This window comes from Cyprinus carpio, chromosome A23, assembly GCF_018340385.1.
Source record: "Cyprinus carpio isolate SPL01 chromosome A23, ASM1834038v1, whole genome shotgun sequence".
NCBI classification, from domain to species: domain Eukaryota; kingdom Metazoa; phylum Chordata; class Actinopteri; order Cypriniformes; family Cyprinidae; genus Cyprinus; species Cyprinus carpio.
Genome location: NC_056594.1, coordinates 18926455 through 18943807, shown reverse-complemented (window position 1 = coordinate 18943807; position 17353 = coordinate 18926455). Strand labels below are relative to the sequence as shown.

The window sequence follows — 17353 nt, the reverse complement described above, 5'->3', positions numbered from 1 at the left end:
TACAGATAAAATGACTGAGTTTACCTGTACACATTTATATTATAAACTTTTTTTTTTATTTCTCGCCCAAATGAATGCATTTCTTGAAATGAATTCCAAAAAATACCAACCTTACAAAAACCATTTATACTCATTGCACAGGCTGTTCTCTTCAGCTGAGTCACAGGAGAGTTGCTTGATTTCCATTGCTCCTTTGTTTAATAAAAGAATCACGTCACTTTTGTTCCTAAGAGGTTGAACTAACAGAGAGGTCATAATCAGGGTTGGCGGTCCACAGTGAAGCTCCCCATAAAAATATTCATATTCACAGCTTTATGTTATTCATTAACTCCTACCACAGTCAAGGGTTTCCACTACACCGCTATATAAAAACCTGCCTCTCCTAATCTTGGCATGACGACAACAAACAAACAACTGGGAAAAAGTGACTCCATCCATAAATTAATACAACAACAAACAATACTGAATGCCTGGTGGAATGCAAAGAAGTGATTGGCACTTACTGTGGCAGTGCTGCATTAGAGATGTCCATTTACATAGCACCAAATAGTTGCATAATAAAGTTAATTAATTACAAAGCTGCAATTTTTCCCCATGGGCACTACACTGTAATAAACCACTATGTTTAATAGCTTGAAAATACATTGGTATTTAGAGTCAGAGCTATCTATCTATCTATCTATCTATCTATCTATCTATCTATCCTTTTTTTTTCCATCCTTTCTTCCTAGTCACCCATCCATCCATCCATGAAGATTGAAGATTCAAGATTTTTATTTGTCACTACACACGATTATATAGAGCATATATACCAGCAGTGAAATGTCAGGTCCGCTCCATGGACCAGTGCAATTATTAAAGAATACAACACAGATGAAAATATACATAAAATATCGGTATGAAAGAATGAAATAAAAGTAAACAATAAAAATAAAAGAATAAAATATAAAAAGGATGTATACTGTAGAATTAAATATAGAATAGAACATAATGTGCATGAAAGTATACTGTAGTCTTAAATATTAAGATACACTGGATTGTACAATTGGCAAATGTTCATATGTGCATTATATTGTAGCCTTAAATATTAAGATACACAGGAATGTACAAGAGGCAAATGTGCAAACAGGTTGACACTTTCAGTATGTCAATGTGAGGTAGAGAATGATGAATAACTTACTGATTAAGTGAATATTAAGTGGAGACAAGTTGATGTTAAGAGGCTGGTTTTGAGTTAAGGAGCCTGATGGCCTGGGCGAAGAAGCTCTCTCAGTTTTTGCCATCAGGGCTACGGAAAACGCTTACCAGATGGCAGCAAAGTGAAAAGATGGGTTACTGGGGTGGATGGAGGGTCCTTGATGATTTTAACAGCTCTGCTTTTTGCAGAGTTTGAGGTAGATGTCATGCAGAGAGGGGAGAGCAGACCCTGAGATGCACTCAGTTAAGGGCACAACTTTCTGCAGGGCTTTGCAGTCTTGACTGGAGCTGCTCCCATACCACACTGAGTTAATACACTTTCTATGGCCCCTGAATAGACAGAAAGTTTTCAGGATTGCTGGTGAGACCCTGAACTTTTCTCAGCTGTCACGCAGATGTGTTACAGTCTTTGCCTGGCTTTCATTAACCTATGTCTGAATGTGGGGTAGTCCAAGTCAGGTCCTCAGAGATGTTTACACCAAGGTACTTGAAGCTTCTCACCCCACTTCTCCACACGGGGTCCCGCTGATCATAAGAGGAGTATAGGGCTGCGTCAATGCTTGCTGTCTCTTCCTTGAAGTCAACAATCAGCTCTTTAGTTTTTGCTCCCATTCAGAGAGAGACAATTGTCCTGGACACCATGGTGTGTAGTTTCTCTACCTCATCCAAGTATGCGGGTCTCATTATTGTTGTGAATGAGTGCCCAGAACCACAGTAATCAACGGCAAATTTAATAATAGATGTAGAGCTGTGGGAAAGTACACACACAGTCATGTGTGTAGAGAGAGTAGAGCAGGGGACTCAGGACACAGCCCTGTGGAGCTCCCACGTTCAGGGTGATGGGAGCTGGAGATTAACTGGCCAACTTTCACCACTTGAGGTCTGCCGGTGAGGAAGTCTTGAATCCAGTTGCAGAGTGAAGTTTACACCAAGGTCTATGAGTTTAGAAGCGAGCTTGATGGGGACTATAGTATTGAAAGCTGAGCTATAGTCGATAAATAGCAGCCTTACATAGTTCCCATTATTGCTGTCAATGTGCATGAGAGAAGAGTGCAGGATGTGAGAGATGACATCTTCAGTGGATCTATTTGGGCGATAGGCAAACTGAAAAGGGTCTAAAGTATCCGGGATGGAGGAGCAAATGTAGTTTTAAACCAGTCCCTCACAAGACCTTCATGACAATTGATGTGATGCCAACTGGACGATAGTCATTCAGACAAGAGGGTTTATTGTTCTTAGGCACAGGGATGATGACAGATTTTTTAAAGGAGGTGGGAACCACCGAGGTAGCAAGAGACTCATTAAAGATAGATGTAAACAAACCAGTGAGTTGATCAGCGCAGGACCTCAGGCACAGATGGTCCTTAGTCTCTGCCACATGCGTCGGGAGTCATTGAGCTGGACATGCGACTCTATTCGTTCCCTGTAACGGAGTTTGGCGGCTCTTACTGCGGGTCGGAGAGCAAAGCATGATGCTTTGTACTCGCTCATGCTTCCCAACAAAAGACCAGCGTGGTGTGTATGCAGCAGTGCGTTCGTTTGTTTACTGCTGCACGGATTGTTCTGTCCACCCACGGTCTCTGATTAGAGAAGGACCTAATAGTTATTGTTTCAGTTGCTTGCTCGTGAACTCGGTGACGTCAGAGGAACTCGCTCAGAACATGTCCCAGTCTACGTCATCAAGAACCGCCTGTAGCATGGCTTCAGAGTGGGCGGACCAGCGCATCACCACCCTCTGCACCGGGGGTTCTTTCAGAACACTTTGTTTTATATTCTGGTGTGAGGAAAATGGCGGCATGATCCGATTTGCCAAAAGCCAGTAGTGAGCGAGCTTTGTAGGCATTCCTAAAATGAGAGTAGCAATGATCCAGTGTATTCGGTCCTCTGGTTGGACAGGATATATGTTGATAAAAGTTTGGCATGAAACCTGCCTGAGGTTGGCTTTGTTTAAAGTCCCCAGCGATGATAATAGCAGCGGTCAGGATGTTTGTTGATGTTGCTGCTGAGCGCATTGTGAAGCTTAGACAAAGCCAAACTTGTGTCTGCTTGTGGTGGGATGTAAACAGCAGTAACGATGATCGATTGAAAACTCCCGGGGCAGATAGAACGGCGGCAAATAAAGGATAAATGTTCCAGATGAGGCGAGCAGGAGCGCGACAGAAGCAGAGATGTTCCTGGGGGTCACACCATTTTCTTGTTAATCATGAATCACACTCCTCCACCTTTGGATTTACCGGCTTTGGCTGTTCTGTCCATCCGTAAAACAGAGAAGTTATCAACGGCATTACAGCAGTGTCCGGGACCGAGGTCGTGAGCCATGTTTCAGACAAACAAAGGATGTTACAGTCCCTTATGTCCCATTGGAAACTTATCCTGGCTCTAAGATCATCCATCTTATTCTCCAGAGACTGGACATTTGTGAGCAGAATGCTCGGTAGAGGAGGGCTGTGTGCTTTTTTTCTTAGTCTGTTGCGAATCCCAGTGCGTTTCCCGCGGTGTTTCTTGATCCGTCGCCTTGGGTGGTTATTCAAGTGGCCATTGTTCACCTCGGCGTTCCATAGAATCTCAGATGGACATGATGGATTGAAGGATAAAGTGTCCTGAAACAGGTCAGTGAAGCCGTGTCCATTGTCCAAAAGTGTTTCTTCGTTTGTCGATCATGCAGACGTTTAAAAATAAATAAAACACAATCTAAGCGGAGCGACCTGGAACGGGCATCCAAACTCTGCATTTCTTCTAGACATCCATCTATTCATTTATCCTTCTATAGATACAGTCCGTCCATTCCTACCAGCCATCCATCTTTCCAGCATCCAGCCATTCCATCTATTCTTCTATCTTCCTTCCCTCTATCATCTATACATTCTCCATCTATCGTTCTGTGTCCATCTTTCTCTCCAACCTTCCATTCATCTATCCATCTAATTCCTGCATGCATTCACCCATCTATCCTTCTATAGATGCATCCATTCATCCATCCTTCTATCCTTCCATTCATCTATCCATCTATTCCTGCATGCATTCACCCATCTATCCTTCTATAGATGCATCCATTCATCCATCCTTCTATCCTTCCAGTTCATCTATCCATATATTCCTGCATGTATGCATCCATCCTTTCATCCTTCTATCCATCCATTCATTTATCCTTCTATAAATAATTTCTCCATCTGTCATTTTTTTCCATTCCTTTCTTTCATTCATCCATTCGTCCATCCATCCAGGCTTTAAAAATGTTGGTCAAGGTTTTGACAACATAAGGTTTTTTCCTTCACAGAATTTTTCCTGTTTATAAAATTTTTCAATAATCTTTTTAGCTACCAAAAAATTTTTAGTCCTTTATGCTCAGGTTAACCTAAGTTAGCTCATCAATAGAATTCCACATCTTTTCTTTCATAATCAGTGCATAAGATGTGTGAAAGACTTCTGCGGATTCTGAATGGCCCCTACTGATGTACTGTAGGCACCTTAGGTCACGTTTTTTCATCCATCAGTCTCCAAAAAGGAACTATGTGTCTTTTATGCAAATAACAGAGTTAAAAGAATAACAAAACATTTTGTATTTTCAATGCTATGAAAATACATAGTGTCTTGCTGGAAATAAAATACAATGCTGGAAAAGAATTCTGTTCTCTGAAAAACCCACAGGGGCTGCATTTACACAACCCCGCTCTTCAGTGCTGTGACCTCTCTCACTATTGTCTATGAGAACAAACAAAAGGCCTGAAGTTCCCCTACACACACTACCCATTAAATCACCGAAACACTGAACTCAGGGACTGAGTCTGAGACCCAGACGGAGCCAAAGAACTATGGATACAAGACTGCCATCTATTGTTAGAGAGGAGAACCTTGGCTGAAACTAGGTATGAAGGTTTTAGTTTTCAGCTAAGATAGAAAATGTTCATGTTGGGACTTCAAGTAAATTCGGCCTTTATTCTCCAGCTCCACTGAAGCCAAAGAAGTTTCTGTGATATTGTCAGAGTAAAGTACAGCCAAAACACACAGAAGAACCAGTCACTTTAATATAATAAAGCAGAGGCTTGTGGAAGAACTGTCACACCTAAACACACACTTACAAACACTAGATTGACTCTGCAGAGTTTTTTTTTGAGGCTTTTGCTCATTATTTTTGCCCTTTTAGTAATTAAATGTGAGCGGAAATATATAGAGTTGAATATAGGAGCACAATATTTCAAAGTACTGGTGTAAATTATTTATATAAAATATTTAAAATATAGTTAGATATATATATATATATATATATATATATATATATATATATATATATATATATATTATATATATATATATAAACAATTGCAATATTTAAAAAAATATTAAAAATTATTTTTATATTATTTGGAAAATATTAGTGCACTACTTGTTAAGCCTAAAATCATTAAGAATTAAGGAAGCAACAAGCATGATTTATAAATACTTTACAATATAATATAAGTTTTTTACTTTGTTTTTAAAACATTAATCAATTGATCACATTACAATAATGAAAATTTTAGGAACAAATGTTAATTTTAATTTTGAGCTGAAATAGGACAAACATTTTCTTGACAGTTTTCAAAAGTTTATGATCATGCCGCACCACACTATAAAGCTTGAGCTCAGATAGCAAACAGGATACAACTTCCTTTGACAACTGTACATCAGTTTAATTGTTAAAAAAAAAATGAAAGAGCGTTATAGAGAGAGGAAAAGATACCAAAATAAGGAAGCAGAATGGAGTAAGATACATTGTTGCTCAAATCTGGAAGGGCTGGGCCACACTGGCATGTTGAACAAAGATTATTGTTTTTATGTAAATATTTCCCATTTGTAAGAGAGCTCTAATTCAAGTTGTTCAGAGCATGACATAATAAAACAAAACAAACCATGAATTATTTGTGACTGTGCGCCTGTGTGGGTGAAGAAAAAAAAAAGATGTAACAAACAATGGAGCTCCTGAAAGCTTTTATTTGAGAGGGATGAATCCCCGTCAGCTGTGACAGTATGGAGGAGTGAATCTGTCACTCACCTCAATGACAGCGTTCCCCAGACAGACAGCGGCTTTCATCTGTGACGGCATCGCAGCTCAAACTTTCCTTCAGGTCTGCTGCGCTAGACAAGTAAACAGAGCGCATGGCCGGGCCATAGGGAGTGATCTAGAAAACCAGGTTACGTGTTTACCAGTTGCCTTCCACAAAAGAAAGTCAAGCAGGTTTTTGACATTAGGGTGAGTAAATGATGGGACTATCTCTTTAAGCCAATAAACATGGAATCTGAGTGGAACTGCAAAAAGTCTGTGCACAAGCTCACTGTGAGGAACAGATCCAAGACGTCTTTGATAGGAGCCTGAATCACTGGCCCCCCCACTGGCCGTACAGGAAGCGGCATGATAAAAATAATGAGTCTGGAAGCTGCTAGCAGGGATAATTACGCAGCAAAGAAAGGGAGATGACAATGCAGCTCGTCGCATTAAAGCTGCGATAAGAGGACGGCCTAATCCACAGGACTATGGAGGGATTAAGGTTGTGAGCTCCTCGTCTGGTCTCGAGATGAGAAGGTTAACCGGCCTGTCCTTTCCACAGTTTTCTCTCTTCTCTGTCTCAATGTTCTCCAGCTCTATAATTCCATTAGAAGGAGGGCAATCTCTTTATCCTGGGGAGCAATGGAGACGGGGAATGCTGCTTGGCTCCTGAAGAGTATCCATGGACGTCACTTTCGCTGAGTAATGTGATTAAAGAGGTGATAAAACACATTTGAATGGCTGATCGATTTCTACCAGCGCACACTGGCTAATGCATGTCAGCAACGGCTGTCCATGTATACAAATTAGACATTCATTCCATTAATTACATATTCAAGAAGACAGAAAAACATGATTCTAGTATACAGGAGTTAGATGCTTGAAATCTTCAACTTTAGACTATAAAGGTGTTTCAACATCTGATGCTTAGAAGATGACGTACACGTAAACAAACTGGTTGCTGCTGCACTGCAGTTGTTAATTTGTCAACAAATAAATCTCCCAACAAATCAACTGTAGTGGATAAATGATGCTATGCAACGGCAGCATTAGTTTTGTCTCTGCAGACATTTTCTAAAGTTTTATCATCTTGTAGGAACTTTTATTTACTTTATTTAATTTTGTGATAACACATTTTGTTTACTTAAAATTTATTTTTATAATTAACTATGTATATAACACTGTTGCCATGTTTGGGGTGACTTCATACATACACTTAAAATCACCAGCTGGTAATGAAATACATTTGAAAATGGCTAAGAAAAGTATTTAAATGTAACTAATGCAATGACATTCATACATGAAGTGTCCAATATATAAGTTTGGGTTCTTTTTCATGTTTTTGAGAACAATTTTAAGTCTCTTATTCTCAATAAGGCTATTTTATAAAACAAACAAGCAAACAAACAAAAAAAAACATAAAAACAGTAATACTATTAATTATAAATTCAATTTGTATTAATTTCTCTTTTAATGTTTTAAAAAATGTCATTTATTCCTGTGATGCAAAAGTTGAATTTTCAGCAGCCATTACTCTAGTTTCCAGTCAGTGTCACATGATCCTTCAGAAATCATTCTAATTTGCTTATTATTGTTCAAAAACAGTTGTGCTGCTTAATATTTTTTGCTGAAAATGTGATGCTTGGTTTTTCCGAATTCATTAAGGAAAGGAAATTTCAAATGTATTTATTTGAAATATAAATTTTATCAATGTCTTTACTGTCACTTTTGAACAATTTAATGATTCCTTGCTGAATAAAAGTATTATTACTTATTGACCCTGATAATGTATTCAAATATGCCATGTTGTGCATGTTATCTATGAAAACTTTTTACAGTTGTCCTACATGGCTCATCCAATTATTTTCCAAAATCACTTCTGAAATCTGCGACATATTTTGAGCACATCTTGTTTCAATGCAAAGACAAACACACTCAACACCTTTCCACATGAAACACATTTGAAATTGAAATCTATCACACATGGACACAATACCTTGCCTCCTATGACTGAAACAACTCTTCATATGAAATCCTCATTGCAATGTTTTCCATTAGCTAATTTAATAAGGTCTCTTTAGAGCGTAAAGTACTCTCAGTGAAACACACGCTTCCTGGAACTGATAGGTTTTAAGAGTCAAAGTGATATTTTTGGAAATATTTCGGCATCATAATCAGACATTTCACACTGTTAATGCATCCACAAACAGGGAATTTAATGGTATATTTTGAATATTCAAGAATTTTTGATAATGAAACATACATGGGTGCCATCAGAATAAAAAGCCCCCAAACAGCTGATAAAACATAACAATAAAATAACAAGTAATTCACACGGCTCCAGTCCATCAATTAAACATCTTGTAAAGTGAAAAGATGCATGTTTCTAAGAAACAAATCCATTATTAAGACGTTTTTTAAACATTATTGCTTCTGCCTAAAATACAAATCAATTTATAATATTGCTTTTTTCAGTGAAAAAGTGACCTCATCTGAATCAGGAAAGAAATGTACACAGATCAAGCACCGTTTAAAAGCAAAAACAGTCCTAACCAGATATTTCTGTGCATACTGATGTGAGAGGGGATAGACTTTTAGTATGGAGAATGGACTATCTTGGCCAGAAGCAACATTTTAAAGTTAAAATGACTAAATGATGAATTTGTTTCTTATAAGCACAAAGAATTTCACTTCATGAGACATTAATTGATGCACTGGAGCCATATGGATTACTTGTGGATTATTGTGATGTTTTTATCAGCTGTTTGGACTCTCGTTCTGACGGCACCCATTCACTGCAGAGGATCCATTGGTAAGAAAGTGATGTATCTGTTTTGAAGTAACAAACTTAGCTACATATTGGATGCCCTGAAGGGTCAGTTAATTTTTTAGCAAATTATAATTTTTGGATAAACTCTTTCTTTAAAGAAATAGGCCAGTAAAAAAAGAAGAAAAAAAACTTTATCATGGGGCGGTTTCATGGTTTTGATGACGGCCTTTTAATTTGCAATGCCTGTAATCACAACTGGCTTGAGTTTATCATAAAGTAATGACCTACACGACGGCCTTGATAGATAATGTGATTCATTCATTCTCTGTTTCCCTCCTCTACTACGGATTAACACAGAGAACCGGCTCAGAGGAGATGAGAGTATGATGAATAGATGAGATGAGAAGGACAGAATTTGATGGGGTTCTCAGTCCACTGAGAGTAGGTGTGATGAGGCATACCACACAGCTCAGACTCAGGCAATGGATCTGACACACACACACAAACAAATGACAGAGTACTTCATATAAGAGCCTACCTGCTGTTGAAGTACCAGGTGAAGCATGTGTAACTGAGCTGTACGCCAGCACAGAGAAACAGACTGAAAAAAATAAATCAAGAGAAAGGATGGAGGATAGGAAATATCATGAACTGAACAAATCAGCAGATGAGAATGTGTGTAAACTACTGCGATGCAGAATCCTTTTTCAATACATTTGACTGCCTTCTTAAGTAGCTGGGAATTTTCTAGCTTCCTTTTTCATCTAGAAGGGTTGTATAACTCGCCTTGAAAATCCAGCTTAAGTTGGTAGCTGGTTTAAGATAAACAGAAAGACTTCCATTTTTATTTTTTTTTCCAAAGAAATTTGCAATTTACATTTATGCATTTGTAAGTGGATAGGGTGTGTTTTTCAGTTTTCAAAAAGTGAATTTTGACTTAATATTGTATAAAAACTTGTGTTCACTGAACTTAAGCAATTCTCATCTCATTTACAAACACGTCACATTTTCCTGTGTTGTTAGCATGTCTGTGTGTGCAAGTACCTGAAATGAAATTTCTGAATTATGAGAGGTAGTTAAACCAAACAAAAAGCAGCTGTCTGGAAACTGATCTGCCCTTACACATCTCCTCACTGACCTGTTCACAGCAACGGCGACCTGTCAGAACATTGCTAATCATTATGCTCCATTTAACCAGAATATTTGTCTCTGAACTAACAGTCCACAGGCCTTTTGATTGTGGGCACAATGTCATTAAGAAATGCACTGAAAATGTAAATCACTGAGCCATACATATCAAATCAATAGGTCACATGTTGGACCAGGAGAAGAATTTCAGCCTCTTGTGAAATGGCAATTTTTAGTTCATTATAAATTCAAAACATGAGACAATGAGGTCAGACTTGTGACCAGCATGCGGTCTGACACATGAGTTATAGTACTCATATGTAAGTTAAAGTTTGAGTCCTGGCTTGCAAAATATGCTGTTTTTCATCTCTCGTTCCATCATCTCGCTACTGTCATCTGTACTAAAAGTAAAAGTAAAAAAAGGCCAAGGAAAATAGCTTTGATTCAAAACCTAGTAAGCATGCCAATCTACTGCCTATAATAATAATCGGCTTTCTTGTAGGGAAGTCATCCAAACTGACAAGTAACTGATTTGAAACAAAAAGTGTGTGGTGTGTGTGTGTGTGTGTAGTAAGCACTGTTCTCCTTGACCTGTCTGTTACCTTCAATGAATTTTTACTTGTCTCTGTTTATACACTAAGTACTGTTTATACACTACAATTCAAAAGATTTGGGTAATATTTCAAAGAAATTATCTTTTTTTTTTTTTTTCGGCAAGGATGCATTAAATTTTTACTAAATGAAAGAAAAAATAAAATATGAAAAGAAAAAAAAACAATCACGGGCCTCACAAAAATATTAGAGACCATGATTGTTTTTCAACGTTGTAATAATATGAGCACCGAATAAGCTTATTAGAATGATTTCTGAAGGATCATGTGACACTGAAGACTGGAATAATGATGCTGAAAATTATGCTTTACATCACAGGAATAAATTAACATTTTAAAATATATAAAAATAGAAAACAGTTATTTCGAATTGTAATATTGTAAATGCCATGCTGCTTTAGACTTTGGTCTTATATGAATTTAGAAGGCAATATGATTTATCAGTCTAGCTTCTGGAATAGCTTTCAAATCAGGAACATTTCTGATGCTGTCTAGGTCGGCAGCTCCTAGGTTTTCAGAAAACTTATGAGTATCTTCCAAAATCTCTGATTATTTACCCTTGGGAAGATATTTATTGACTAGAGTCTTCAAAGATATCAAACAAGGGCTGCCACAGGTTCAACATTTCCGTGCATTCATTACTCAAGCGATCTTTTGAAAGCCTTCGAAGTAAACTACATAGTGGAACAGCATGTTGATGCTGGCTGTCTAAATATCTAGCCTCAAGGCCTTTAGAAACACCCTACAGGCGATTTTCTGTCTCTTCACAGCAAGAAGGCTCTGACAGATGTTTTCATTCATGTGAAGAGTTACCAGAAGGTGCCCGGGTCATTTCCAGCAACTGTTTGAATGTTTTGAAATGAGCATTACCACCAGTGCATGGATACACAGCCTCAAGCTGTTATAATACCAGTGCAAGGAACCCTGGATTTCTAGCTGTCCAGCAGTGGGTTTTCAAGACATATCCCAGCCTCACATGTATAAAAGTGCGCTTGAGTATGTGTTGATCAGAATGCACCAAGCTGTGCTAATATTTCTCCCTGAGTTTAAAACATGTTTTTTTTTTGCGTGTTTATTCAATTTCGATCTACCAGAATGCAAAAACAAATTTGTCATTGGCACAAGATAATAACAGTAATAAAAAACACAAAAGCAAATCAAATTACATCTAGGAACAAGCTTCTAACATGCATAATACACTGTAAAAAAAAAAAGTTTTTTCACAGAAATATACTGTATTATTTTACAGATATTTTCAGTTTTTTTAACATTACGTGTAAATGTCATTTAAATACAGAAAAAAACTTTTATTAAAAACATTAACCATAAAATAAAAGTAATAATGTGTAAATTCATATAATGAGAAATTATAGGCTTTTTTACAGGATTATTCTTTTGTTTAATTGGCTTGAATGTTAAATTACATTAAATTCTATGTAAAAAGACAAGAAAATTCACATATTTAAAATTAAGACAACTATGTTTTTTTTTACTGTGAAACCTTAAATTTAAGGTAAATGCATGTAAAAAAAAACAATCGTAAAAAAACGGTAAAAAGTCTGGCAGCAAAGTTGCCAAACACTTACCGTCAAATTACAGTAAAAAACCTTAAGTTATTCTACGGAATAATTCTGTTTTTTAAATACAGATATTTACTGTAAACATTTTCTGTATTTTTACCGTTCCCACTGCTAAAGAATGAAAAGAAAATCTCATTAAAAAATGTCTGTAGAATGTTAAACAAATGAATAAATCTGCATATAAACTGGAGATTATTGTAGAAATACCTTAAAATTATACAATTAATTAAAGTCTTCTGTTTTTACACAGTATTCTTTGGTAAATTCGTAACATTATCAATTACATCCACAAGAATTCCCTGTCAAAGTACAGATTTTTAGATGTAAAACACACAAAAATTACATAACATTACCGTATTTTAAAAGCTTTAGGTTTTTATTTTATGGGATTATCAAATATATTAATATTAAATTCCTGTTAAATTTAGTTTTTTGAACTGTAGAAAAAATAAGATCACATTATAATAGCTTGCAAAGCCATATTTTTTTATAGTCATTACTTTTATATAAACAATATTTGACAGTAATTACAAGCATTTATCCAATATATCTACATACTTTCCCCATTAATGTATGGGGTTTACTTTGAAAAACCATACTTTTATAGTAATTAAAAGCAACTATCCAATATATTTACAGACTTTCTCTATTAATGTATGGGGTTTATTTTAAATAAACTCACTTTTATAGTAATTAAATGCAACTATCCAATTTATATACATTCTTCTCTCCCATTAATGTATAGGGTTACTTTATATAAACATTGTTTTATAATACTTAAAAGCAACTATCCAATATATCTACATACTGTTTCCATAAATTAATGGAGTTCACTTTATATAAAAAAAATGTTTATAGTAATTAAAAGCAATTATCCAATACATTTACATACCTTTCCCATTAATTTATGGAGTTCTCTTATATAAACTTTGTTTTATAATACTAAAAAGCAACTATCCAATATATCTACAAACTTTTCCCAATAATTCATAGTTCACTTTATATAAACTTTGTTTTAATTTAAAGCAGCTATCCGATATATCTACATACTTTTCCTATTACTGTATGGAGTTTACATAGTTTCTTTTTATTTACTATAAAACAATGTATCCAATATATCTATAGACTTCTGTTCCATTAATGTATGAGGTATATTTTCCAAAAGCATTTTTGATAGTAATTGAAATTAACAATCCAAGACATACATGTCAGACACTCTTCAGAGGGATATTTGTTCTGCAGTGTATACATAGGTTCATTTCAGCTTTTTCAATTTGGTCTCATATGTGCTGTGTTGGAATTGCTGTCAAACTATCTCTGAATGCAAATTCTAGAACTAAGTTTTGTATTTAGCTTGTAATTTGCAGTTATTTCTAAAGGTATAATCTATATATATATATATATATATATATATATATATATATATATATATATATATATATATATATATAATATATAAAATATAACACACACTGAATTAAAATCAGAATTTAATTAAATCCTTTTCATTTTCTCATTTTACATTTCATTTTAAACAATGTCTAGAAAAATTACACTCCAAGTGTAGTGTGTTACACATGCTATTGCTGTTCAAATTTTACACTATGGGGTATTTAACACCTCTGCTGTTGTTTTAAGCGTAATTAATAATGTCCTCTTTTCAGTGCAAACAAAAAAAATAATGTTAATTATGATAAAAATAAAGTTAATGTAAAAGGATAGACATAAAATCAGGAAAGTCTTCAGACAGATGTATACATTTCAACATTTATTGAACAAATGGGCAAAGTGGCAACTTTAAAGCATATACCAGATGTGTAGAGGTTAATTAGTCAGTCACATTCATTAAGTGTTGCACAGAAACAAAGTAATTAATAAACACAAAATCATCAAATTTACCTAGACATGAACAAATATGGACGTGTAGATTTGAGTTGTGTAGAATCCATGAATGATGTTCCTCATCGTCCCATCAGTGAGCGTGTATGGCTGTGTGGTCTCTTCTCTGCAATCAAGCTGTTCTTGTTAGTGCCTGCAGATAAAAGACAAAAGTAACACTCAAGGTCAGCTCTCCAACTGTTTTTTTTTTTTTAATATTAAATGTGTTTTTCATATACAACCCATTTGGCAATATTTTTAGGCAGACAATAGGTATTGACAGAAATGTCCAAATGGTACCTTTTTGAAGATGTGTTTTTCAGCTTGACAGGATGACATTTTTCCAGATCCCTTGCAGCCTTGTAATGAAGGTGGAATCAAATGAAGTAGGAGACCAATTGAAGCAATATAACTGTCCCATTCTAAATAACAGATATGACAAATTCAGCAAAAAATGCATGAACACAGAATATAGATACAACGTGAATATAGATATTCTTATTCTGAAATATAGCCTAAACTTAGACAATCTGTTTCATACTTCTTAACAGCTGATTCAGAGGTCAACTGGATCCTTGAAGGTCTTCTAGGCTTCTTGAAAAAAAAAGAAAAACAATTAATGACAACATCTCTCTCAGGAACCATTCTAAGTTGATTCTGTAGTCACACAGTGGCTCTGTTCACAACCTGACATTAGCAAGCATCTCGGGTGACACATATGGCCATATACTTTTATTACAGGATTCGTTAAAAAATGAAAAGTTCATCAGTTTACTCAGCCAAGACTTTTGTTATCTTTGAAACACAACTGAAGATTTACAGTTTCACCAACCTTTAACTCTCATTCATACGCAGCCACGCACGTCACCTGTAGGAGAAAACCATACAATCCGTCCCGTCAGTTTATAAACCGACACTTTTTGTTAAACCGAGGGAACGGTTTAAGAATTCGTGAGTACGGTTTACAAACTGACGGGACGGATAGTATGTTTTTCTCCTACAAGTGACGTGCGGGGCTGCGTACTTTCACGATACTTGCATAAACGAAACGTTACTTGTCATAAGAAACACTTCACGGAAGCGCGTTTGTGTCTTGACGCAGATATGACGACACGATAGACAAGATATTTAGCTCTGAGAACAAGCAACGCAAGACAGTAGCGAATAGAAGTTTTTAAACGTGCTCTAATTTCAGACTTTTTGCATTAGATAACGTCAATCAAATTTTTGGTAAATGTTCCTCGTTATAGCAGCTCTGTCTGCAGAAAGACTGCACAATCTGCAGCGGCGGACGGACACTTCTACACGGTGTTGTGCGTCACAAAAAAGATGTTAGCGCGTAATGTTTAACACTCACACTATTACCGTTTCAAAGCATGGAAACAGCGAAATGCCGCACTCAATGTTTCAAAAACAAATGCATTTACCATTTGATGAATTCTCTCATTTTAGTAGAAAACCTACCGAACATAACGTTAGCAGCTTCAGTCTTCAGCGCCAGATTCGCAGTAAGCCCAGGCCGAGGAGGGAACAGAGGCGAGAGGACGACCAACTAAAAATAAAAGAAGCGTAAAGCATATAACGTTATAGCATAAATTAACGAACGAACGAACTTAACACTGAACCTGACAAAACACTCGCGGTTAGTAATTTCTAAATGTGTTCACCACCAAATCATATTTCGAGTTAAATTATCAACAAAAAATGTTTTTCCAATGTACTTTTATCAAGAGAAAAGCAGTCCAGCTTACCGTCTCGGTCGCCTCGCGAGAAAAGATGGGCGTTGTCGCGTTCGCGAGGGCAGCAGTCACTGAAGGGCGGAGTCCAGACAATTCGGCGGGTTTTTTTATTTCGCACTTTTAGTGTAAAAGTGAAATTACACCATATAACAACATATAACAACACTGAACACGAGTACTGTTTAACACTGTGGATTGTTAATTCAATCTCTTTGGGAATTAATAACCTTTTAACACTGCAAATATTACACTGCTGATTTTACTGCCCTGTTACGTGCTATGACTTCGTCTCCGCCGAAAGAAAGACCGCCAACTGGACGTTCTTTTAATTTGAAAATCAAGCAGCCAATCAGGGCTGGCTCTTGATATTGTACCTTAACCTTTAAAGGAAAAGATGAAAAAATAGCATAACAGCATTTGCTAACCTAACGAAGTTTTTTTTTTTTTTTTGCCCAAAGATTATTATTATTTTTTTTATAAATGAAAATCCTTTCACCTTTTCACCTAAAAATTGGTGCAGAGAAACATTGATTTGATGTATCTGTAGTTTAGTCCCAAAAGTGCATGGTGCACATGCCCAAGTCTTGTGATAAACTCATCAGTGAATGTTTATGATTGTACAGCATCCCACTATATATCATCATGTGTTTTGGTCAGAGGAAATGATTTGGCAAAAGTACAATGCAGCCAGTTCACATCATGCATAGGCCCACTCCCCTCACATAGCCTACATAAAGAATGGACAATACCAGTACACAGAGGGCATTTAGAACAGAGACAGCCAGAGAGCCAGACAGCCTGAATGGAGTAAAAACAAGCTTGCACTACCCTGACATGTTAGAAGTCTTTGACTTCAGTCATTAATGGCCATCTTGCGATCTTCATCCCACTTTCACGGAGTCCTGGGCCCATGAGCCCCAAAGTCTATTACAGATGCTGGCCTTGGGCTCTTTTCCCAGTACCTACTTTGCTGGTGTCTTATCAACTCTGGCTTCTGATGTCAGTTACATGGCATGCAGACAGGAAAGAAATTAGCACCTCACACCTATCAAATACAGGGTAAATTTAAAACTTCCAAGTCCCCTGCCACCAATGCAGAAAGATACAATTAAGAAATATTTATTTTTCAGAAGCAAAGATAAACTTTGCTGGCCACTTCAGCTTAAGATTCAACAAGTGCAGATACAAGAGTGATAGATAAAAAAATATATACATAAAATAAAAATAAAAAAACAGCTATGTAGGCTACCTTTCATGCAGATATGCTGTAAATAAAATTGAACAATAATTACTGTGTGTTTATACTACAGACACAGATCTAAAATATTGCCTTGAAAGATGGATGAATACAGCAGGAGGTATTGTTGCAGTGTAACTAAATATACAGTTTATTGTACAGAAATAATTGCACAGCTTAAGTTTATATA

The 17353-nt window shown here is 36.2% G+C and overlaps 1 long non-coding RNA gene across 2 annotated transcripts; it reads right to left on the bottom strand.

Moving 5' to 3' along the window:
- Window positions 1-14223: 14223 nt before the first annotated feature.
- Window positions 14224-15950, bottom strand: LOC109066042. Of its 2 annotated transcripts, XR_006153345.1 has the most exons (5): window positions 15939-15950; window positions 15652-15739; window positions 14729-14781; window positions 14488-14609; window positions 14224-14341 (listed from the first exon to the last, which is right to left on the bottom strand). It is a non-coding gene; the product is annotated as an uncharacterized LOC109066042 (long non-coding RNA). The 2 variants fall into 2 exon arrangements; XR_006153344.1 differs by lacking the exon at window positions 15939-15950 and having other exon boundaries at window positions 15652-15779.
- Between the last annotated feature and the right edge of the window lie 1403 nt (window positions 15951-17353).